Genomic DNA, 24,847 nt, shown 5'->3' with positions numbered 1-24,847 from the left:
CAGAGGGAGCGGCCGAGCGCCCGAGTTAGGCTGGTGGCTGCGGGGCATGGAAGCGGCGCTACCTCCTAGAAGCGAAGCCCCAGGAGGGTGTTGGTCTGCTCTGGCCGCACCCCTCAGTTGTAAAATGAGGCTAATGATAGTGCCTAGCTTGTAGGAGTTTTATGAGAATTGGAGGCGCTTACGTTGTAAAAGCACTTAAACCGGTGTCTTGACACATACATTGTTCAGTATATTTCTCAAGATTCCCCATTTTATATCATGCTGGTCATCATAAACGAGGCTCTCCTACAAAACAGCCTTGTTTAGTGGGTTGAGAGATTACTGTCTCAGTTACCCACTCCTGCTTGGAACCAGGATCCTGTCAGTACCCCCAGAGGTTGTGGATCAAACCAATATGCCTTTTAGACACAAGCCAGGAGAAGGAAAGGTGTGCTTGAATTCATTCACGAACATGCATGTTAACGTTTAACTGAAAGACTAGAAGAGAATAACGTCTGTGACCAGTATGGTTATTCTCTGGAATAAGGAAAAATAGAAGCTAGCAATTCAAGACCCAAACATAAAATTGTTTATATGTTAAAAAAAAAAAAAAAAAAAAGCTGTTTGAGTAACGTATTTGAAGAAAAAGCACGCTCTTATTTTACCCAAAACTACGCATACATTCTTTTATGTGCATATCTGGCATTTTCAGCACACTATGAGCATATGGGTATGTTACAACTTTTCATTTAAAAAATCAACTCCTTGGTCATTGTCCATTTTTTTTAAACTTTTCATTTGCTCATAATTTCAGATTTACAGAAGAGTTGCAAAGATAGTTCCCATATGCCTTTCACCCAGATTCTACTAGTGTTAGTATTTTACATGACTATGGTATATTTATCAAGCTAAGAAAATACCATGGGTATAAACTGCCGAGTTTATTCAGACTTAAGCAGTTCTTCCACTAATGCCCTTTTTCTGTTCCAGCATCCAATCAAGGATATTGTAACCGGGGGTCCTTGCTCCCAGAGCTCCCAAGATGGTGCTTGGCCACTTCCAAGATGGTGGCAAACCTCGTGTTCTCTGACCTGGGTTTCTTTGCCTCACAGATTCCAAGGAATGAAATCTTAGGCTATGCAGTGAGTGTTATAGCTCTATTAGAAGCCGAGGGTCATGGAAGAGAACTGTGAAACCCAGTGACTAGTGTTCAGCTCGATTAGGACAAACCAGGGACTTAGCTGTGCAGGAACAATGGCAAACCTTTAGCCCGACTAGAGCAGCAGTGGGCGCCTCGCTGGATCAGGAGCACAGCAGATGACCTGCCTTTAGCCCAACTCGGGAGCGGCAGTGGGCGCTTCACTGGATCAGGAGCACAGCGGACACCCTGCTGGATCCAGAGGGATGGAAGAAAGGGATGGGTCTGCAAAGGTGGCAAACAGCAGTGGTGGATGAAGCTCAGCTGGAGCCATAACAAACACGAACCAGAAGAGAGTGCAGTTGCAATATTTAATAGGGTGAAAACACAGCTCCCATACAAAAGGAGGGGACCCAAAGAGGGTAGCCCTTGTGGGCTGGAATGCCTGGATTTATATCTGGCTCATTGTCCCTCCTGCTGTTCTCTCAGGCAATAGATGATTGACTATTTCTTTACCTCCTGTTTTTGCCTAATTAGCATTTTAGTGAGCTCTCTTTACTAGCTGATTGGTCAGGTGTGAGCTAAGTTGCAAGCCCCATGTTTAAAGGTGGATGTGGTCACCTTCCCAGCTAGGCTTAGGGATTCTTGGCCTAGGAAATCCAGCTAGTCCTGTCTCTCAATATCACAGTACATTTACTTGTCATGTCTTAGCCTTGGCCAATTTATAATAGTTTCTTGCTCTTACCTTGTCTTTCATGACCTTGATGTGGAGATGAAAGCATGCTCTCTTAACTTCAGTCCTCTTACCTTGGCTTCCCAAAGTGCTGGGATTACAGGAATGAGCCACCACACCCAGCCTATAGTTTAACTTTAAAACAAGAATGATAATGATCCGTTCCTGAAACTAACTCCCTCCTTGGTTGGGGACAAAAACCACCTTTGTAAAACTAGTGGAAGTCCACAAGTTTAGAATTATGATAGGGACCTGAATTCTGTAAGATATAGGCATAAACCTAACCAGTTATTGCTTTATAACCTGCCTTTTTGCAACTGCTTATTACTCCAGAGTCACATAGCCAGTGGTCACAAGATTTATAACATCTCCAATTGTCCCTATAGATAATGTCACTATTGTAAAACTTAAAACTAGTATTTGAAATATTTTTCAGACTTTACATTCTAATGGACCAACTGGTGCCACTGGGACCAGTAACCCACAGCAAAAAATGGACTCAGCTGATCCTGTGACCCTCTTCAGGAACTGATTCAGCCCAAGAAGACAGTTAACACCCCTATGATTTCATCCCTGACCCACCCAATCAGCATTCCCCATTCTCTAGCCTCCTGGTGGGCAGAAGGCTAGAGAGGTTCAAAGTTTTTCATCCTTGAAAAACTGTAGCCTCCAAATTCTCAGGAAGGTAGATTTGAGAATTGTCTCTTATCCTACTTCCTTGGCCACCCTGCAATTATTAAATTCTTTTTGTGCTGCAATCTTATCGTTCTCAGTTTATTGGCTTCTTTCTAGGCAGCAGCCAAGAATAACCCAGTTAAGTGGTAACATTCTCCTGATTAGATTGAGGTTGTGAGTTTTTAGGAAGCACCCCACAAACAGTATGTGGCTTTCCCATAGTGTGATATCAGATGGCATGATATCAACATGACTTTTTACTGGTTAATTGACCATGATTACATGTATTAAATTAATTTAAATTTGTACTGAGGCTGCCTCCCTACCTTTAGGGCCGATGTAAGGAACCGCAACCTACCTTGGTATGTAAACAAACAAAACCTAACTTGTTATACTTTTATAACAAATAGCTGAGTCAGCCAGTTACAGAAGCTAAGCTTAAGCCAGTTACAGGCTGCCAACTAATCAGACCGTTTCCAAATAAGGCCAAAGTTGAGCTGTAACCAGTCAAGCTGTTTCTGTAGAGCACTTCTGTTTTCTATCTATAAATATTCCCTGCCCACTTTATAGAGTTCTCTGAACCTCTTCTAGTTCTGAGTATTGTCTGATTCAAGAATCTTTGCTGAAATGAACTCGGCTAAACTTAATTTTCTAAAATTTGTCTTTTAACACTTGGTTAAGGTGGTGTCGGATAGGATTCTCCCTATTTTTCCGTTTCCAGTCTATATGTGTAAGTGGGTCTGTATGTCCAGCCCACGCTCAGTTGGAAAGGAAATAAGCTCCATTTTAAATTTGTGGTTATATTTTTAAATTACCACACTGATTAGTAAATTCAGGGAGAGATTCTTTGAGACTATGCAAATACCCTATTTCTGCTTTTCCACTGATTTTAGTTATCATTGGTGGATCTTGGCTGCAACCATTATTACTGTGGTATACCAAATGGTGATTTCCTGTGTGAACTATGAAAACTTGAGACAGGTCTCAGTTATTTTAGAAAGTTTGTTTTGCGGCTGGGTGCTGTAGCTCATGCCTGTAATCCCAGCACTTTGGGAAGCCGAGGCAGATGGATCATGAGGTCAGCAGTTAAAGACCAGCCTGACACTCTGTCTCAAAAAAAAAAGAAAGTTTGTTTTGCCAAGGTTGAGGACGCAGGCCTGTGACACAGCCTCAGAAGGTCCTGACATGTGCCCAAGATGGTCAGAGCACAGCTTGCTTTTATACATTTTAGGGAAACATGGGACATCAATCAATGTATGTAAAATGAACATTGGTTCAGTCCAAAAAGGCGGCAAAAGCAGGACAACTGGAAGCAGGGAGGGTGCTTCCAGGTCAAAGGTAGGTGAAAGACAAATGGTTGCATTCTTGTTGTTGTTGTTGTTGTTGTTGTTGTTCAGATGGAGTCTTACTCTTATCACCCAGGCTAGAGTGCAGTGGCATAATCTCGGCCCACTGCAAACCTCTGTCTTCCAGGTTCAAGCTGTTCTCCTGCCTCAGCCTCCTGAGTAGCTGGGATTACAGGCACTTGCCACCATGCCCGGCTAATTTTTGTACTTTTAGTAGAGACGGGGTTTCACCATGTTGGCCAGGCTGGTCTCAAACTCCTGACCTCAGGTGATCCGCCCGCCTCAGCCTTCCAAAGTGCTGGGATTACAGGTGTGAGCCACTGTACCCAACCTTCTTTCTCTTTTTTCCTCTACACAGTATCTTCTCACAGAGCAAGAAGTTTCAATTTTAATAAAGTCTAATTTATCATTTTTTTCTTTTATAAATTGTGATGTTTGTGTAAAATTTAAAAACTCTTTGCCTAATCAAGGCCACAAAGACTTTCTCCTACTTATACATCTGTAAGTTGTAGAATTTTAAGTGTATTTAAGCCTATAATCCATTTTGAGATTTTTTTATGACATTGAAATATAAGTCAATATTCTTGTTTGCTTGTTTCTTTGCATATGTATTTTTCTCTTCTTTTCTTTTCTTTTTTTTTCTTTTCCCCGAGACAGAGTTTCATTCTTGTCACCCAGGCTGGAGTGCAGTGGCATGATCTTGGCTCACTGCCACCTCTGCCTCCCGGGTTTAAGCGATTCTCCTGCCTCAGCCTCTGGAGTAGCTGGAATTACAGGCGCACACCACCACACCCAGCTAAGTTTTGTATTTTTAGTAGAGACGGGGTTTCACCATGTTGGCCAGGCTCATCTTGAACCCCTGACCTCGTGATCCACCTGCCTTGGCCTCCCAAAGTGCTGGGATTACAGGCACGAGCCACTGCACCCAGCCTGCATATGTATGCTTAAATGTTCCAGTACCATTTGTTAAAAAGACGATCCTTTCTCTACTGAATTGTCTTTGCACCTGTGTCAAAAATCAAATGACCACATTTGTGTGGGTTTATTCCTGTGCTTTCTGTTCATTCCACTGATCTATGTGCTATGGTTTGGATGTATTCTCCAAAGTTCATGTGTTGGAACCTTTATCTCCAATGCAACAGTATTGAGAGGTGGGACATATAAAAGGTAATTAGAGGCAGAGCCCTCATGACTGGATTAAGACCCTTAACTTGGTAGTAGGTTCCTTTTAAAAAGATGAGTTCAGCCTCATTTCCTGTCTCACCATATGCTTATTCTGCCATGTTGTGACACAGCAAGAAGACCCTCACAAGATGTGGCCCCTTGATCTTGGACTTCCCAGTATCCGGAACCATGAGCCACATAAACTGCTGTTCATTATAAATTACCCAGTGATGTAGTTTGGATATTTGTCCCCACCCAAATCTCACATTGAAATATAATCCCCATTGTTGGAGGTGGGTCCTGGTGGGATGTGTTGAGGTCATGGGGGCGGACCTCTCATGGCTTGGTGCTGTTCTTGCAATAATGGGTGAATTCTCATGAGATCCGGCTATGTAAGAATGTGTGGTACCTCTCCCTCAACTCTCTCTCTTTTGCTCCTGCTTTCACCATGTGACATGCCTATTCCCACTTCACCTTTTCCAATGATTATAAGTTTCCTGAGGTTTCCTTAGAAGCAGATGCAGGTCCTATGCTTCCTGTAAAGCCTGCAGAACCATGAGCCAATTAAATCTCTTTTCTTATAAATTATCTAGTCTCTGGTATTTGTTTATTGCAATGTAAGAACAGTCCAATACACCAAGTCTGTGGTATTAGGTTAGAGAAGTATGAAATGGACTAAGACAGAATAGTAGTGCTAGAGAGTCAGTTGTTGCTATAACAAATACCAGTAAATGTGGAAGCAACTTTGGAAGTGGGTAATGGGTAGACGACAGAAGAATTGGGAGAGAGGTTAGAAGAGTCTATATTGCTATGAAACGAACATTAAGGGTAATTCTTGTGAGGGCACAGAATACAAGAATAGCTACAGGGAAAGTCTGAGTCTTCCTAGAAATTACTTAAATGGTCATGACCAGAATGCTGTTAGAAATATGGATGGCTGTAATCCCAGCACTTTGGGAGGCCGAGGAGGGCAGATCACGAGGTCAGGAGATTGAGACCATCCTGGGTAACACGGTGAAACCCCGTCTCTACTAAAAAATACAAAAAATTAGCCAGGCACTGTGGCGGGCGCCTGTAGTCCCAGCTACTTGGGAGGCTGAGGCAGGAGAATGGCGTGAACCTGGGAGGCGGAGCTTGCAGTGAGCAGTAATTGCGCCACTGCACTCCAGCCTGGGCCACAGAGCCAGACTCCGTCTCAAAAAAAAAACAAAACAAAAGAAAAGCAATATGGATGGTAAAGGCCTTTATGATGAGGTATCAGAGAGTAATGAAGAATAACTTATTAGAAACTGGAGCAAAGGCTATCCTGTTACAAAGTGGCAAAGATTTTGACTGAATTGTGTTTGTGTTTAAGGTCTTTATGAAAGGCAGAATTTTAAAGTAATGAACTAGGACATCTGGTGGAAGAAATTTCTTTTTTTTTCTAGAGACGGAGTTTTGCTCTTGTTGTCCAGGCTGGAGTACAGTGGCTCAATATCGGCTCACTGCAACCTCCACCTCCCGTGTTCAAGTGATTCTCCTCCCTCAGCTTCCCGAGTAGCTGGGAGTACAGGCAACCGCCACCCATGCCTGGCTAATTTTTTGTATTTTTAGTAGAAACAGGGTTTCACCATGTTGGCCAGGCTGGCCAAGCTGGTCTCAAACTCCTGAACTTAAAATTTCGAAGCAAAATCTCAAAGGAGCTTCATGGATACTTTTTTTTTTTTTTTTTTTTGACATGGAGTCTTGTTCTGTCCTCAGGCTGGAGTGCAGTGGTGTGATATCAGTTCACTGCAACCTCCGCCTCTTGGGTTCAAGCGATTCTCCTGCCTCAGCCTACCAAGTAGCCGAGATTACAGGTGTGAACCACCATGTCTGGCTAATTTTTGTATTTTTAGTAGAGACGGTGTTTTACTATGTTGGTCAGGCTGGCCTTGAACTCCTGACTTCAGGTGATCTGCCCACCTTGGCCTCCCAAAGTGCTGGGATTACAGGCATGAGCCACCACACCCAGCCTAAGCTGCATGGCTACTTTGTTGTTTTTTCTTTTTGAGACGGAGTCTCGCTCTGTTGCCCAGGCTGGATTGCAGTGGCGCAATCTCTGCTCACTGCAAGCTCCGCCTCCTGGGTTCAGCCATTCTCCTGCTCCAGCCTCCCGAATAGCTGGGACTACAGGTGCCTGCCGCTATACCTGGCTAATTTTTTTGTATTTTTAGTGCAGATGGGTTTTCGCCGTGTTAGCCAGGATGGTCTTGATCTCCTGACCTCGTGATCCACCCACCTCAGCCTCCCTAACAGCACATAGTAAGAAGCAAGAATTCAGAAATGATTTAGAGACAAATTTTATAATTAAAAAGAAGAAAAAAGCAGAGTAGAAAGGTTTGGAAAATTTGCAGCCTGGCCATGTAAAAAATCCAAAGGCATCTTTAGGAGGGCCAACCAAGGGTGTGGCCAAATTACCGTTTGCTAAGAAGATTGGTACTGATGGAAAGGAGCCAGGTGCTAATCACTAAGACAGGGAGAGAAAGACTGGGAAGGCATTTGAGAAATCTCTGAGACTGTCTCTCTAATCTAGGACCTTTAGGACCAGGTGTCCAGAGAGCACCCACAGCACCTCAGCATTTGCTGCCCTGCACCACATTCCAGTGCACTGGTCCTCAGTCACTCCAGCTACTGTTCAGATGGGCCCAGCAGTAAACCTTGATGGTGTCCACATTTTGCAGATGGCAAGGTGGTTATATAGGTTCTAATTCTTCAGATGGCAAGGTGACTACATAGGTTCACCTCAAGCAGTAAGTACTGTACCAGATGGCAAAAGCAGTAAGCCTTGATGATGTCCACATTCTGCAGATGACGAGGTGGCTATATAGGTTCTAATTCTTCAGACGGCAAGGTGGCTACACAGGTTTAGCTCCCCCCAGGTCCTACTGACACGAGGAGTAGAAAGAAAGTGGAGCACTGACTTGCACTATCTTGTTTGGTCTCACTGATGCCAAGTGGGGATGGAGGCTTAGCTTGGCACTCTAGCCCTTTGTCATTATCTTGGCAAGGGAATCAAAACACTGCCTGCTTCCACCAGGTGAGATTTGGAAGATTAGTTCCTGGATCAGCCCATTAACACTATTCCAGGAGGTCAGCTGGAGCACCTTCTGCTTCTTGATAAGTAGGGATAGAAGATCAGCTCCCTGCTTGGGTTGCCAATATCACCCAGCAGGGGAACTTGGAGCATTGCCTGCTTCTACCAGGAATAGAATGGAGGATTAGTGGGGAAATCAGAGCACCACCACCTGCTTCCACAGGGCAGGGGAGCGGGTGGGTTCTGTTAGGCTACTCTTTTTCTGGTCCTTTGGCTAGAGGAAAAGGCTCTTTAGGACCTTTTTTTTTTTTTTTTTTTTTTCCTCTGTCTTTTGGAGGCTTCTGTAGTGCTCTATGATATTTGGGAGGCAATAAGAAAACCCATGGAATTCATCATATTGCTGAAGATGCAAGGTCCCTGGGCAGACTGCCTTCTTCTTTCTGTCAGTTTGTTTTGTTTTCTTTTTTGAGACAAGGTCTGGCTCTATCACTCAGGCTGCAGTGCAGCGATATGATCTTGGCTCACTGCAACCTCTGCCTCCTGGGCTCAAACCATCCTCCCACCTCAGCCTCCTGAGTAGCTGAGACTACAGGCAGGCACCACCATGCCAGACTTATTTTGTATTTTTTGGTAGAGACTGGGTTCTGCCATGTTTCCCAGGCTGGCCTTGGCCTTGCAAAGTGCTGTGATTACAGATCTGAGCCACTGCACCCAACCTCTACCTTTCAGAGTCTTTCTATGCATGTCTGCTGTGTTATATCTAGGTTTTTTTTTTTTTTTTGAGATAGAGTCTCGCTCTGTCACCCAAGCTGGAGTGCAGTTGCGTGATCTCGGCTTACTGCAACCTCTGCTTTCGGGTTCCAGCGATTCTCCTGCCTCAGCTTCCTGAGCAGCTGGGATTACAGGCATTACAGACGTGTGCCACCATGCCCAGCTACTTTTTGCCCAGCTACTTTTTGTATTTTTAGCAGAGACAGGAGTTTCATCATCTTGGACGGGCTGGTCTTGAACTCCTGACCTCATGATCTACCCGCCTCGGCCTCCCAAAGTGCTAGGATTACAGGCGTGAGCCACTGTGCCTGGCCTTTTTTGTGTTATTAGTAGAGATGGGTTTCACCATATTGGCCAGGGTGGTCTCGAACTCCTGACCTCAGGTAATCCTCCTGCTTCAGCCTCCCAAAGTGCTGGGATTATAGGTGTGAGCCACCACAGCTAGTCTTTTTTTTTTTTTTTTTTTTTTTGAGACAGAGTCTCACTCTGTCACCCAGGCTGGAGTGCAATGGCGTGATCTTGGCTCACTGCAACCTCCACCTCCCAGATTCAAGCAGTTTTCCTGCCTCAGCCTCCCAGGTAGCTGGGATTACAGGCGCATGCCACAACGCCTGGCTAATTTTTGTATTTTTAGTAGAGACAGGGTTTCACCATGTTGGCCAGTCTAGTCTTGAACTCCTGACCTTGTGATCTGCCTGCCTCAGCCTCCCAAAGTGCTAGGATTACAGGTGTGAGCCACCACGCCTGGCCTGCCTTACATATTCTTGTTTGAACTTACAATTCTGATTTTAAAACATGCTGTGGAAACCACCCCCACCTGTGAGTTAGTACATCCACATCCATACTTTTAATGGTGATCTACTTTATCTTCACATTGCTTTCAATTGTTTGTTGTTATGAACTCATTTGCAAGGTATATGTGATGGTTAATTTTATGTGTTAATTTGGTTAGACCACAATGTTCAGATATTTGGTCAACATTACTCTGGATGTTTCTGTGAAGGTGTTTTTGGATAAAATTAACATTTAAATTGGTGAACTTTGAATAGAAAAGATTAACAAAGACTGACCCTCCCCTGAGCAAGAGAGGATTCTGCCAGTGGACTGCATTGTGACTCAGACTGCAACTCTTCCCTGCTGGCCTACGTTGCAGATTTTTGGACCAAGGAAGCCTTCACAATTATGTCAGCCTTTTCTCTAACAACTGACTAATGTATAGAATCACTTGACAATTATGTTATTGGGATTATTTTAACTGTAAGATTGCTAAAGAATATTCTCATGTTGAAGTATGATACAAATAAGCTTCTAGAAAGTTTATACAACTTAATATAATTTGATAGAAGTAAACATTTTCCCCCACATCTACATCAAGCTTGAATATTTCCCAGTATTTAAATTAAGCTTTTCATATAAGTTTTAAAATGTTTTCCAGTCTTAGATGTCATAATGGTATATTATGTGATATTTTAAATATCTGCATTTCTTTCGTTTTTCGCAATATACTTTTGACTGGGAATATAGTTTGGATCTGTGTCCCCACCAAAGCTGCTGTTGAATTGTAACCCCGAATGTTGGAAGTGGGGCCTTTGGGAGTTGATTGGATCATGAGGTGAGTTTTTCATAAATGGTTTAGCAATCTACCCCCATACTGTTCTTGTGATAGTGAGTTCTTGTGAGATCTGATCATTTAAAAGTGTGTGGCACCTGCCCTTCTCTCTCTTGCTCCTATTCCAGCCATGTAAAGTGCTTGCTCCCTGTTTGCCTTCTGCCATGATTGGAAGTTTCCTGAGGTCTCTCCAGAGGCTGAGCCAGATGCCAGCATCATGCTTCCTGTACAGCCTGTGGAATCATGAGCTAGTTAAACCTCTTTTCTTTAAAATTACCCAGTCTCAGGGATTTCTTTTTTTTTTTTTGAGATGGAGTCTCGCTCTGTGGCCCAGGGCCCAGGCTGGAGTGCAGTGGCGAGATCTCAGCTCCCTGCAAGCTCCGCCTCCCGGGTTTATGCCATTCTCCTGCCTCAGCCTCCTGAGTAGCTGGGACTGCAGGCGCCCGCCAGCGCGCCCGGCTAGTTTTTTTTTTTTTTTTTTGTATTTTTTAGTAGAGAGGGAGTTTCACCGGGTTAGCCAGGATGGTCTCGATCTCCTGACCTCGTGATCTGCCCCTCTCGGCCTCCCAAAGTGCTGGGATTACAGGCTTGAGCCACCGCGCCCGGCCTAGGGATTTCTTTATAGCAATGTGAGAACAGACTAATACAATTGGGTTGTTTCCTAATTGTTGAGTTTTTAAAATTTTTTCTGTGGTAAGGACATTTAACATGAAATCTACTCTTAGCAATTTATCTGTGTACAATACATTGTTGTTGAATGCAGGTATTATGTTGTATAGCAAATCTTTAGGGCTTATTAATCTTGCTTCACTGACACTTTATGCTTGTTGATTAGTAACTCCCCATGTTTCCCACTCCCTTGACCCTGGCAACCACCATTTAGCTCTTTGTTTCTATGAATTTGACTACTTTAGATACATCATAGATACATCATATAAATGAAATCATGCAATATTTGCCTTTCTATGATTAGCTTATTTCACTTATAATACATCATAATGGCCTTATAATTCATCCATTTGTCACATATTGCAGAATTTCCTTTTTTCTTTTTCTTTTTGAAACAGGGTCTCACTCTCTCCCAGACTAACGTGCAGTGACGTGATCATAGCTCACTGCAGTCTCCAGCTCCTGAGCTCAAGAGATTCTCCCCTCTCTGCCTTCCAAAGTGCTGGGGTTACAAGCATGAGCCACCGCAACAAGGGGCAATAGACTTTTCAAAGAGTTTCTTCTTACCTACCTCTGGATTTATTTTTATTTGATATTTGAAGCGCCAACTTGCTTACATTTTTCACTACTGAGAGACACGCTATGATTTTTCCTTTTATGTTGTTTTTGTTTTTCAATATTTATTTTTCTATTCAGGGGTACATGTGCAAGTTTGTTACACAAATATGTTGCGAACTGGTGGGGTTTGGGCTTCTAGTGTACCCATTACCCAAATAATTTCTCTTTTATTGTTTACTTTTTAACACTTTTTATTTTATTACTAGTATTTTAATTTTCTAGTCTTCAAATTAACTTTCTCATTCTTATTCGTAATTCACACTGATGTACATCTTCGCTTCCTTCCGCACACTGGCTGGGAAGGTTCCGACTTTCCCTAAGGTCGTGGACCAGCAGGCTTCTGGGAAACGCAGTCGCAAGTTCTTGGGCTCAGCGCGCATGCTCATGGGACAGGTCTCTGAGGCTCCTTCTGTGCAGGTGCAAACGGCGTAGGCGTTCCTTCTGGGAAGATTCTTCGGCCTCAAGTGGAAGACAGACCCCAAACCTCCAAGTCTATCCGCTGCTCAGGTACGGCTTGGATTGGGAGCGGCGGGCGAGCCCGCGGGATGGGAAGCGCTGCGCGGCTTGGGCAGCGGGTGGCAGGGCGGGCAGGAGGCGGTGGGCGCCCGGCGGTGGGAACACCAGCGCCTGCGCGTGAGCCCGGGAGGAACGGCGGGGTGGGGGCGGCATGGTGGAGGGAGGGGTCAGAGGTCAGGCGTGGGGAACGGGGCGGGGGCGCGGGAACCCGGGGATGCGGGAGGCCGCGGGGTCCCAGTGTCCGACTCCTGGCGGAGCGGGCAGTGTGGACCAGGCGGCCCGGGAGGGGTCGGGGGAGCCTTGGTGCCAGGCGGCACCGGGTGTGAAAGAACTGTCCAGTGAGAGAGATGGGTGAAATCAAGGTGAGACTTGATTTCCTCACGTGTGAAACCGCGGAATTAATACCTCCTTAGGGGGTTGTGCTGAGGATTCGGGAACGTGGTGGTTGTGCCCGCAGTCAGTTACAGCGGCTGCTGTTAATGGAAACATGTTTGTTAGTAGTTTATGCTCATAACCTCGTTCTCAGGTCAGTATAACTCCTGCTCTAACAAATAAGGAAAGGAGACCGAGAGGAAAGTGTTATGCCTAGAGTCACACAGCTAGGTAGCAGGTAAACACGCTAGAGGATGAACTCAGACGTTTCTTTCTCCAGATGCCGTGGTCTGATTTACTATCCTGCTTATAAAAGCCAGCATTGCATCCTTCGCAGCAGTTAGCAGAAATAATTTGAAGGGCTGACTCTTACCATGTAGCAGTTCTGTTTTTCGGATTTCCAGATGTGTCTTCGGAGCCCTTGGGACAGACAGCGTATTCCCGAGTTGGATCTGCGCAGTCCAGACTGGTCTATGTTTTCAGTAACTCTGTTTTGTGTTTATTGAAGGTCTGATCTGAGAGTCTATGGAACAGGAAAATTCAGAGTTAAACTGTGGCCTTGAGTGAGGATTTAAGTTAAAATGAATTTGTCCTTTAGTTGCATTTCTTTTCTTCCTTGGAGCAAAGCACCTCTTGTGAAATAAGACATCTTGAGGAACAAGATCCACGTGGAAAAGAACCACTCCAAATCGGAGTTTCTGAGCAGAGGCAATAGCTCCCAGAAAGGAGCAGATACTAGATTTGCATACAATGCTCAGAATAAGTAAGATTTGGATGATGTTGCCACATCAGAAGCCACACCACAGAGAAAGTCTGCACCAGATTTCAAAAGAGAATAGGAAAGTGGACTGAGAGGAATGAAGGAGGGGTTAGGCCATGCAGGAAATATAGCTTCACTGGAAGGGTTTGGGAGATATGCTGTGGGTAAAGTGGTTTTAGAGCTAGAGCTGAGTAAATTCCATCTTCACCAATCCCAGTGTAGCCTCCACTGTTATTTCACTCCCTCTTCCCAGATCCCAAGATCTTTGCACTCCATGAATCTGGCATCAAAACATATGCTGATGAATTCCTTTCTTCTGATATTGTACGACAGTAATACTAGAAAGGTTTTCTGTTTGTCTTGTTCGAGATTGGGAAAAATTGACCCTGAGAGTGTAAGTGAATTTCCCTGGCTTTGTGTTAGTGGCAGAGCTGAGAGTAGACGTTGAGTCTCCTGACACCCAGGCCGGTGCTAATCACATTATCACTGTTAAAACAGACATCTTTAAAAGGCAGCCTTTTGAGAAACTACATATACTGTAGAAAAACAGCTTAAGTGACCTTATCTTAAAAGTGCCTCCAATCCTTTTTTCATAGCTTTGGGTGAGTTCTTTTAACTTAAGGAGTAAAATGAGGAAAAAGAAATCCATGTTCGATGAAACTTCTGATGAAGGCTGACATAGCTGTACTTCATTTAGTGTGTTGTGATTTGTTTAATCATTTTTGTTATAATTGTTTTATTTCTTTAAGAACACAAAGTGGTACATATGTTTTAAAAAAACAGTTATATCCACTCAGTAAAAAAAAAAAGGACACATCCAAGCTCCATGTGATCATATAACTGTCACCAATAGACACACATGGATGCGTCTTCATGGGTTTCTTCCTGCCTCTTCTCCAGGTTGAAAGGGATATTCTCCCACAGAGAGACGTTTTACCGCCCCCCCCCAACCCCCTGCCCGGTGATGCTTGCAGTTTTTTAAGTAGACAGATCCAAAACATTTCATATTTCTAGTGACTTGCTTCATTTTTTTTTTTAATCCCAGGTAAATCTTCAGAGATTTCTACATTTTTCCAGGATCAGCAGAAAATGAAGAAATCCTATGTGAGTTGATGAAGTAATTCTGTACTTTGTTTTACAGTGGATCTTAGCAGGTTGACTCTTACACTTAAATTGGAAAAGTCGAAATAGATACAATGAACTTCAAAGAAACAGGGTTAACACAATGATTCTCAAACTTTAGTGTGCATAAAAGTAACCTGGAAAGTTTGTTAAAACAGAACAGGGCCTGAGAATTTTCATTTTTAACAATATTGCAGGCGATGATGGTAGGGTTCAGGTCTATAGGCCAATAAATAGCACTGGAATAGCAGATCAGAAGGGCAAAGTTGGCTTATATATGTCACATATATGTGTATGTATATGTGTATATATACACATATCTGTATGTATATATGTGTATATATACATGTATCTGTATGTATTTGTGTATATATACGCAATGTATGTACACATACAGAGGTATTGATATCTGTATATATGTGTATATATTGATGTATATACACATACACATGTCATGTGGAGTTAGTTATCAGATTTGAGTTGCAAATATTTCTGACCTTTCTGGTAACTATGGCAAAGAGAGATGATCTGTTAATGGCTTTCATTGCTGATGAGAATCAAGCTACCTGGTTCCTTTTGGTACACATGTGAAGCCTGATACTGAAAGCTGAAAAAAAAATTTTTTTTTGCTCTTTTTTTTTTTCCTGTTTTTTGAGACAGCGTCTCACTCTGTCACCCAGGCTGGAGTGCAGTGGCGCGATCATGGCTCGCTGCAACCTCCGCCTCCGGGGTTCAAGCGATTCTCCTGCCTCAGCCTCCTGAGTAGCTGGGACTACAGGTGAGTGCCACAATGCCTGGCTAATTTTTTGTATTTTTAGTAGAGATGGGGTTTTACTATGTTGGCCAGGCTGGTCTTGAGCTCCTGACCTCGTGATCCGTTCACCTCAGCCTCCCAAAGTGCTGGGATTACAGGCATGAGCCACTGTGCCGCCTTTTTTTTTTGCTTTTTATGCAGTGATGGACAGCCTTCTGGTGGCAACCATGAAGTAAATACCTGTAATTATTCTTTAGTGAATGCAAAAAACAAGGTACTGAGCAGCACTGAGTTAATGAAGTTTTTTAGGGACCACATTACTGGAGCCCATGTAAATAGCTTTCAGATAGGCTTGTTTTTTGTTTTTTTGTGGATAAAACTTAAAACATATAGAGAATAAATTGACTGTATGTCTTTAAAATAACTTTCCAAAAATCTTAGTCTTGCTTTATCTGTAGAATATTCAGTTAAGAGATTATTTTCTGGCAAATGTTTCTGCACTTAATCAAATTTTCAACCCATGCTTCATGCAGAATGGATTATTTCCTACCATTTGTTGGAATTTGATCTGTGAACATCACTAATGATATATTTGTTTATTGTGGTAGAATATACATAACATAAAATTAACAATTTAAAGTGCACAATTCAGTGGCATTTAGCATAGTCCCAATGTTATGCAACCATCATCACTATTTAGTTTCAGAGCATTTCATCATTCCAAAAGGAAACCCATACGCCTTAGAGTCGCTTTCCATTCACCCCTGAGTGCACTCCCTTGCAACCACTAATATACTTTCTGTCTCTATGGACTTGCCTATTCTGTATATTTTATATAAAGGTAATCATACACTATGGGTTTTTTTTTTTTTTTTTAATAGAGACAGGGCAGACTGGAGTGCAGTGGCTCAATCATTGCTCTCTGTAACCTTGAACTCCTGGGCTCAAACAGTCCTCCCACCTTCGCCTCCCAAAGTGGTGGGATTACGGGAATGAGCCACTGTGCCTAGCCAATATATCTGTCTTTCACCTAGTATAATGTTTTCAAAGTTCATCTGTGTTGTGGCATGTATCTGACCTCATTCCTTTTTATTGCTGAATAATCTCTTACGTTGATGCACCTCATTTTGTTTGTTCATCATTTGATGGATTTTTGGGTTGTTTATACCTAATGGCTATTGTGAATAGTACATTTATGAATATATGTGTATAACTTTTTGTTTGAACACCTCCCTTTTCAGTTTTCTGGATATATACCTAGAATTAGAATTGCTGGATCATATATTTTGTCTTTTACTGAGGAATCACCAAACTTTTTCACAGCACTGCATAATTTTACATTTCCACCAACAATGTTTGAGGATGACAGTTTCTGCACATCCTTGACAACACATGTTATTGCTTATTTTTTAAATTATAGCCATTCTAGTGTTTGTAAAGTGGTATCTCATTGTGGCTTTGATTCGCTTTTTCCTAGTGACTAATGCATTTGAGCACCTTTTCATGTGCTTCTTGGCCATTTGTATATCTCTTGCAGAAGTGTCTATTCAAGTCCTTTGTCCATTTTTAAATTGGGTTTATTGTAAGAGTATTTTCGTGTACTAGACCCTTATTAGATATATGATTTTCAAATATTTCATTCTATGAGTTTTCATTTTCTTGATAGTATCCTTTAATTCATAAAAGGTTTTAATTTTGATGAAGTTAATCTATATTTTCTTTTGTTGCACACTTTTGATGTCATATCTAAGGATCCATTGCCAAACCTAAGGTCATGAGGTTTATTTTATTTATATTTTCTCCTAAGAGTGTTATGGTTTTAGCACTTACATTTAGGACTTTGACCTATTTTGAATTAATTTTTGTTTATAGTGTGAGAAAGTGGTCCAACTTCACATTTATTTGCCTGTGGATATCCAGTTATCCCAACACCAATTTTGAAAAAAACTATTCTTTCTCCCATTGTATTGTCTTGGCACCTCTGTTGAGAATCAGTTGACCATAGATGTATGCGTTTCTTTTTGGACTCTTAATTCCATTCAGTTGATCTGTATGTCTGTTTTTGTGCCAGTTCCATACTGTTTTGTTTACTGTAGCTTTGTAGCAGTCTTGAAGCCAGAAAGTGTGAGTCCTGATTTGTTTATCTTTGTCAAGATTGTTTTGGCTCTTCAGGGTCTCTTGCAGTTCCATGAGTTTGACGGTCATGTCCGTTTTTGCAAGAAAGGTTATTTGATTTTGTATCGAATCTGTAGAACACTTTGGGAAGTATTGCTTTCTTAACCATATTAAGTATTCTATTCATGAACAAGGACTATCTTTCCCTTTATTTAGGTCTTTAATTTCTTTCAGCAAAAGTTTTATGGTTTTTAGTATGTAAGTCTTAGAACTCCTTGGTTAAATCTATTCCTAAGTATTCTTTTGATGCTATTGTAATTAGAACTATTATTTTTAAATTATAAATTTTTTAAAAAATTTACTTCTTGGATTGTTAATTGCATAGAAAAACAGCTAATTTTTCAGTGTTAATCTTGGTCTTACAGCTTATTGAATTTCTTTTTTTTCTTTTTTCTTTTTTTTTTTTTTTTTTGAAATAGACTCTTGCTCTTTAGCCAGGCTGGAGTGCAGTGGCGCAATCTCGGCTCGCTGCAACTTCCAGCTCTTGGGTTCAAGCGATTCTCCTGCCTTAGCCTCTGGAGTTACTGATGTGCACCACCACTCCCAGCTAATTTTTGTATTTTTAGTAGACACTAAATGCCTTCTAATCTGTAGTCAGATGTCCCACATGTGATTACATTTATGGCCCACTTGGATAATCCAGGACAGTCTCCACTTTTCAAGTGTCATAATCACATCTGCAAAGTCCTTTTTGCCATTTACGGTCATAATCACAGGTTCCAGGGATTAGGACGTGGATATCTGTGGGGCTGTTGTTCAGCCCACCACATCTGGGTTTTGATCCGTAACTCCCTGTTCCATCCTATTTACATACATGCATTGGCTTCTTACTCTCTTTGTGTAAGTACATGGAGATGTATATTTATATCATGGAAGAGTATACATTTTTGTTTATATGATTTTTAGAATTATATAGCCCATCTCAATTGGTATATATGTTACTGCAGCTATTAAAAAAATTAATATTGCACTGAAGATCTATCCAAGTTGATTAGTTTATTCCTTTTTATTCCATATATTCTGAGACCATACTGCATTTTATCCATTTTTTTCATTGAAAGGCATTTAGGTCATTTCCATTTTTCCTTATTGTGTGTAATACTTCAGTAAACATCCTTTACTTTGTCTGCATAAAGGGAAAGGATTTCCAGACTGGGTACAGTGGCTCACACCTGTAATCCCAGCACTTTGAGAGGCCAAAGTGGGAGGATTGCTTGAGCCCAGGAGTTTTTGAGCAGCCTGGGTAACATAGGGAGACCCTATCTCTACAAAAAAAATTTTTTAATTACCTGGGCATGGTGGTGCATGCTTCTAGTCCCAGCTAATCAGGAGTCTGAGGCAAGAGGACTGCTTGAGCCCAGGAGTTCAAGCTTGCGGTGAGTTGTGATCAAGCCACTGCACTCTAGCCTGGGCAACAGAGCGAGAAAGGATTTCCAGAGTTACTTGGTGCTACCAGTTTGTCTACCAAGTTACCATACCACAGCCGTTTATGAGAGTGCCATTTTCTTTATCTTCTTCCTAGCAATCGATATAGTCATATTTTAAAATTATGGCCAATCTGGTAGATAAAGAAAACCTCATTGTTTTGATTTGAATTTCTCTGATTGTAGGGTTGAGCCTTTCAGTTTTCTTTTGTTCATATCCCTTACATACTTTTCTATTGATTTGGTTCTGTGTTTCTTACTAATTTATAAATTTGAAATTCTGTATAGTAATCTTTGTGTTATTTTTCTTTTTTTTTTGGGAAAGAGTTTCGCTCTTATTGCCCAGACTGGAGTGCAATCGCACAATCTCTGCTCACTGCAACCTCCGCCTCCCTGGTTCAAGCGATTCTCCTGCCTCAGCCTCCCGAGTAGCTGGGATTACAGGCATGTGCCACCATGCCCGGCTAATTTTGTATTTTTAGTAGAGATGGGGTTTCTCCATGTTGGTGAGGCCGGTCTCAAACTGCCGACCTCAGGTGATCTGCCTGCCTCAGTCTCCGAAAGTGCTAGGATTACAGGCGTGAGCCACTGTGCCCGGCTTATTATTATTATTATTACTGAGGTGGAGTCTCACTCTGTCACCCAGCCTGGAGTGCAGTGGTGCCATCTTGGCTCACAGCAACCTCCGCCTCCTGGGTTCAAGCAATTCTGCTGCCTCAGCCTCCTGAGTAGCTGGGATTACAGGCGCCCACCACCACGCCCTGCTACTTTTTTTTCCCCCAAGACGGAGTTTCGCTCTTGTTGCCCAGACTTGAGTACAATGGTACTATCTTGGCTCACTGCAACCTCTGCCTCCTGAGTTCAGGCGATTGTCCTGCCTCAGCTTCCCAAGTAGCTGGGATTACAGGTGCCCACCACCACACCTGACTAATTTTTTTTTTTTCTTTTTTTGAAGTAGAGATGGGGTTTCACCATGTTAGCCAGGCTGGTTTCAAACTCCTGACCTCAAGTGATGCTCCTGCCTCGGCCTCCCAAAGTGCTAGTATTACAGCCAATTTTTGTATTTTCAGAGGAGAGGGGTTTCACCATATTGGCCAGGCTGGTCTGCAACTCCTGACCTCAGGTGATCCACCTGCCTTGGCCTTCCAAAGTGCCAGGGTTACAGTTGTGAGCCACTATACCTGGCCTTTTTTCTTAATTTGAAAATCTGTATTCCAAAGGGCATTAACATGATTATTTGCTTTATCCTGTAAAACATGATAAACCAAAATACCAATACCAATATTATTGTTAACAAAATATTTTTGAAACCAGTTTAAGATTTATTTTGCAGTTCTTTTGTCCTTAGGGCACAGCCCCATTGTGACATACAATTAGATTCCTTTGTTTTAAATTTAGCAGAAATAATTCTCTGAGTGGTATGGCATCAACTTTAGATATAATTATATTTATTTGTTTCATTGCTGTTTGTTTTTAGGGTTTTATTTTGAGAATCATTTTTTATAATTATGAAAAATATTTAAATGTTTACAAAGACAGATCTGTAAAGCAAGGTATATTCAGAGATCAGTCTGGGAGTCATCCCTTTCCCTCCGTCTGGTTCCTTGTTCCTTTCCTCACCTTACGAAGAATGATTCATTTTGTTTTATGACTCATCTTTTTATTGTTATTTTTAATATAAGTAGATCTGTATGTAGATACACATATTTTCCTTTTGTATATAAAAGCCGCCACATTATACTTGATTTTCTCAGACTTCCTGTGATCATATAATAGAACCTGGAGTTCACTCTGCAGTGGGATATGCAGGTCTTCCTTATGTCTTATTTCAGTCGCTTAGCACTCTGTAATGTGAGTGTACAACATACGTTCAACCAATTGTTTGCTAATCAACATTTGGGTTGTTTCCAGTCTTTCGCAAATATAAATACTGCTGTAGCTTTGTGCCTACATCTTTTCAATTTTTTTTTTTTTTTTTGGGTGGGGGATGGATTCTCGCTCTGTTGCCCAGGCAAGAGTGCAATGGCATGATCTCGGCTCCCTGTAACCTCCACCTCCTGGGTTCAAGAGATTCTCCCTATCTCAGGCCCCCAAGTAGCTGGCATTACAGGTGCCCACCACTGTGCCTGGGTAACTTTTTTTTGTATTTTTAGTAGAGATGGGGTTTCACCATGTTAGCCAGGCTGGTTTCAAACTCCTGACCTCAAGTGATGCTCCTGCCTCGGCCTCCCAAAGTGCTAGTATTACAGCCAATTTTTGTATTTTCAGAGGAGAGGGGTTTCACCATATTGGCCAGGCTGGTCTGCAACTCCTGACCTCAGGTGATCCACCTGCCTTGGCCTTCCAAAGTGCCAGGGTTACAGTTGTGAGCCACTATACCTGGCCTTTTTTCTTAATTTGAAAATCTGTATTCCAAAGGGCATTAACATGATTATTTGCTTTATCCTGTAAAACATGATAAACCAAAATACCAATACCAATATTATTGTTAACAAAATATTTTTGAAACCAGTTTAAGATTTATTTTGCAGTTCTTTTGTCCTTAGGGCACAGCCCCATTGTGACATACAATTAGATTCCTTTGTTTTAAATTTAGCAGAAATAATTCTCTGAGTGGTATGGCATCAACTTTAGATATAATTATATTTATTTGTTTCATTGCTGTTTGTTTTTAGGGTTTTATTTTGAGAATCATTTTTTATAATTATGAAAAATATTTAAATGTTTACAAAGACAGATCTGTAAAGCAAGGTATATTCAGAGATCAGTCTGGGAGTCATCCCTTTCCCTCCGTCTGGTTCCTTGTTCCTTTCCTCACCTTACGAAGAATGATTCATTTTGTTTTATGACTCATCTTTTTATTGTTATTTTTAATATAAGTAGATCTGTATGTAGATACACATATTTTCCTTTTGTATATAAAAGCCGCCACATTATACTTGATTTTCTCAGACTTCCTGTGATCATATAATAGAACCTGGAGTTCACTCTGCAGTGGGATATGCAGGTCTTCCTTATGTCTTATTTCAGTCGCTTAGCACTCTGTAATGTGAGTGTACAACATACGTTCAACCAATTGTTTGCTAATCAACATTTGGGTTGTTTCCAGTCTTTCGCAAATATAAATACTGCTGTAGCTTTGTGCCTACATCTTTTCAATTTTTTTTTTTTTTTTTGGGTGGGGGATGGATTCTCGCTCTGTTGCCCAGGCAAGAGTGCAATGGCATGATCTCGGCTCCCTGTAACCTCCACCTCCTGGGTTCAAGAGATTCTCCCTATCTCAGGCCCCCAAGTAGCTGGCATTACAGGTGCCCACCACTGTGCCTGGGTAACTTTTTTTTGTATTTTTAGTAGAGATGGGGTTTCACCATATTGGTTAGGCTGGTCTTGAACTCCTGACCTCAGGTGATCCGCCCGCCTTGGCCTCCCAAAGTGCTAGGATTACAGGTGTGAGCCGCCACGCCCGGCCCCATCTTTTCAATTTTTGGCTACTGTGTCTTTGTGGTAGATTCTTAGAGGTGGGATTTCTAGGTCCACTGGTAAATTCATATACATATAATGTAACTGAATACTACCATATTTCACTTCACAGTGGCTGCTTATTTTGTATTCTCACGAGCAGGATATGAGTATGCTTTTATGCCTATAGCAAACCAAACTAAGTGTATGTGTTATTCTTTTGGGTTTCTGCCAGTCTGATAGGAGTGAATGGTTCAATGCAATTTTTACTTACATTTTATTTTTATTTTATTGTTTTACTTTAAAGGGTAATCTTTTTTTTTTTTTTTTAGATGGAGTCTTGTTCTATCGCCCAGACTGGAGTGCGGTGGCGCGATCTTGGCTCACTGCAATCTCTGCCTCCCGGGTTCAAGTGATTCTTCTGCCTCAGCCTCCTGAGTAGCTGGGACTACAGGCGCCTGTCACCACGCCCGACTAATTTTTTTTGTATTTTTAGTCGAGACGGGATTTCACTATGTTGGCCAGGATGGTGTTGAACTCCTGACCTCATGATCCGCCCTCCTCAGCCTCCCAAAGTGCTGGGATTACAAGTGCGTGCCACCGTGCCCAGCCAATTTTTGTATGTTTAGTGGAGACACGGGTTCGCCATGTTGACCAGGCTGGTCTTGAACTCTTGACCTCAGGTGATCCGCCTGTCTGGGCCTCCCAAAGCGCTGGTATTACAGGTGTGAGCCACCGCACCCGGCCTTTCCTTCTGTATTTTTAGGAACGCTTTGCCTTTTCTTTGTCATGTAAGTTACAGGTACTTATTCCCAGTTTGTCCTTTTTTTTTTTTTTGAGATTCTGTCTCAAAAAAAAAGAAAAAAAAATAAGTACAATAAACACCAGTTTACCTAGATTCAACAGTTTTAAGTATTCTTCCACATTTTCTCTCTCTCTATGTAATTTTTCCAGGCCAGACAAAGTGGTTCATGCCTATAATCCCAACACTTTATGGGGCAAAGGTGGGAGGATTGCTTGAGCCCAGGAGTACAAGACCACCCTGAGTAACATAATGGGACCCCATGTTACAAAAAATTTTTAAAAATTAGCTGGACATGGCTGTGTGCACCTTTAGTCTCAGCTACTCGAGAAGCTGAGGCAGAAGGATCACTTGAACCTGGGAGGTCAAGGCTGCAGTGAGCTATGATCGTGCCACTGCACTCCAGCCTGAGTGACAGAGTGAGCTACCATCTCAAAAAACAAAACAAAATTTCCATTTTCCCCAAAAATGTCCTCTGTAGCTTTGCTGGGCCCAAGAGCCAATCAAAGATGATGTTTTTTTATTCCTTCATAATAATGAACATTTAAAATATGTCCTGGTCAGGAGTCTTGTGGAACAGTTATTCTTGAATATAACTGCTTTTCAGAATCATTTGGAGCTCTTTAAATATTCGTATACCCAGGTGATATGCAACTATGCTTAGAAGCACTGTTGTAGACTGCCTGCACATCTGTATTTGACTGATTTATTTTTCCTCACAATCAGATTCAGATTATACTTTTTTTTTTCTTTTTTTCTCAAGAATGAGTCTAGCTCTGTCGCCCAGGCTGGAGTGCAGTGGCACAATCTCGGCTCACTGCAAACTCCACCTCCCGGGTTCAAGTGATTCTCGTGCCTCAGCCTCCCAAATAGCTGAGGTCACCATGCCCAGCTAATTTTTGTATTTTTAGTAGAGATAGGGTTTCACTGTGTTGGCCAGGCTGGCCTCAAACTCCTTACCTTGTGATCCACCTGCCTCGGCCTCCCAAAGTGCTAGGATTATAAGCGTGAGCCACCGTGCCTGGCATATACATTTATCTTATGCCAGTTTATTATATACTTTTTATATGGTCTGTTTGTACCACTATTTGTAATGGTACCATTGAAAAGTAGACTTTCTTTTCCTTTTTGTAAACTAATAATCTTTGGGTGGAATACGGAGACTATGTGAACATCCTCTTCCCAATAATCTTTGCCAATGGTTGACTAGGGTGAGCGCTTCTCAGCATGTTTATTGGCCATGTTAGTGTTGTCTTTTGTGAAATGATTGTTCAGATATTTTCCCCCATTTTTCTATTAGGTTGTCTTGCTTGTATTGATGCTAGAAGTATTTTATATATTCTGGGTATAGTCCCTTTAAAAGTTTGATATGTTGTCAATATTTTCTTCTCCCTGATTTGCATTTTTTTTTGCATTAATGGTGTCTTTTGATTAATCAACATTCTTAATGTGGTCCAGTTTATTTCAGTCTTCTTCTTTATGGTTAGTGCTTTTGTATCTTGCTTTAAAAAAACCTTTGCTTGGGAATATAGTTTCATGTTATCTTCTTGAAGTTCTGTTGTTTTTACTCATCACATTTTAACCTACAATTCATCTGGAATTGATTCTCACATATCGTGTGGGATTGAAGTCAAGTTTTCCCCAATCAGCATAGCTTATTGAGACTGTCCTTTTCCTCACTGCTCGGCTGTGAAACTTTTAAAAAT

General features: G+C 41.9%; 1 long non-coding RNA gene across 3 annotated transcripts in view; it reads left to right on the top strand.

Moving 5' to 3' along the window:
- The first annotated feature begins 11,836 nt into the window (after nt 1–11,836).
- LOC117082387 overlaps nt 11,837–24,847 on the top strand; it is a 28,940-nt gene continuing 15,929 nt past the window's right edge. For 2 of the 3 annotated variants that reach the window (XR_004436589.1, XR_004436590.1), the window contains exons 1-2: nt 11,837–12,264; nt 14,451–14,509. This is a non-coding gene — a long non-coding RNA (uncharacterized LOC117082387). Of the gene's footprint in view, nt 12,265–14,450; nt 14,510–22,671; nt 22,728–24,847 lie in introns of those variants that run through there. The other variant, XR_004436588.1, reaches the window with a different exon arrangement.

Source organism: Trachypithecus francoisi, unplaced genomic scaffold (assembly GCF_009764315.1).
Source record: "Trachypithecus francoisi isolate TF-2019V2 unplaced genomic scaffold, Tfra_2.0 Lachesis_group9, whole genome shotgun sequence".
Taxonomy (NCBI): Eukaryota; Metazoa; Chordata; class Mammalia; order Primates; family Cercopithecidae; genus Trachypithecus; species Trachypithecus francoisi.
The sequence above is the reverse complement of the archived record's forward strand: the minus strand, read 5'-3'. Positions and strand labels throughout refer to the sequence as shown.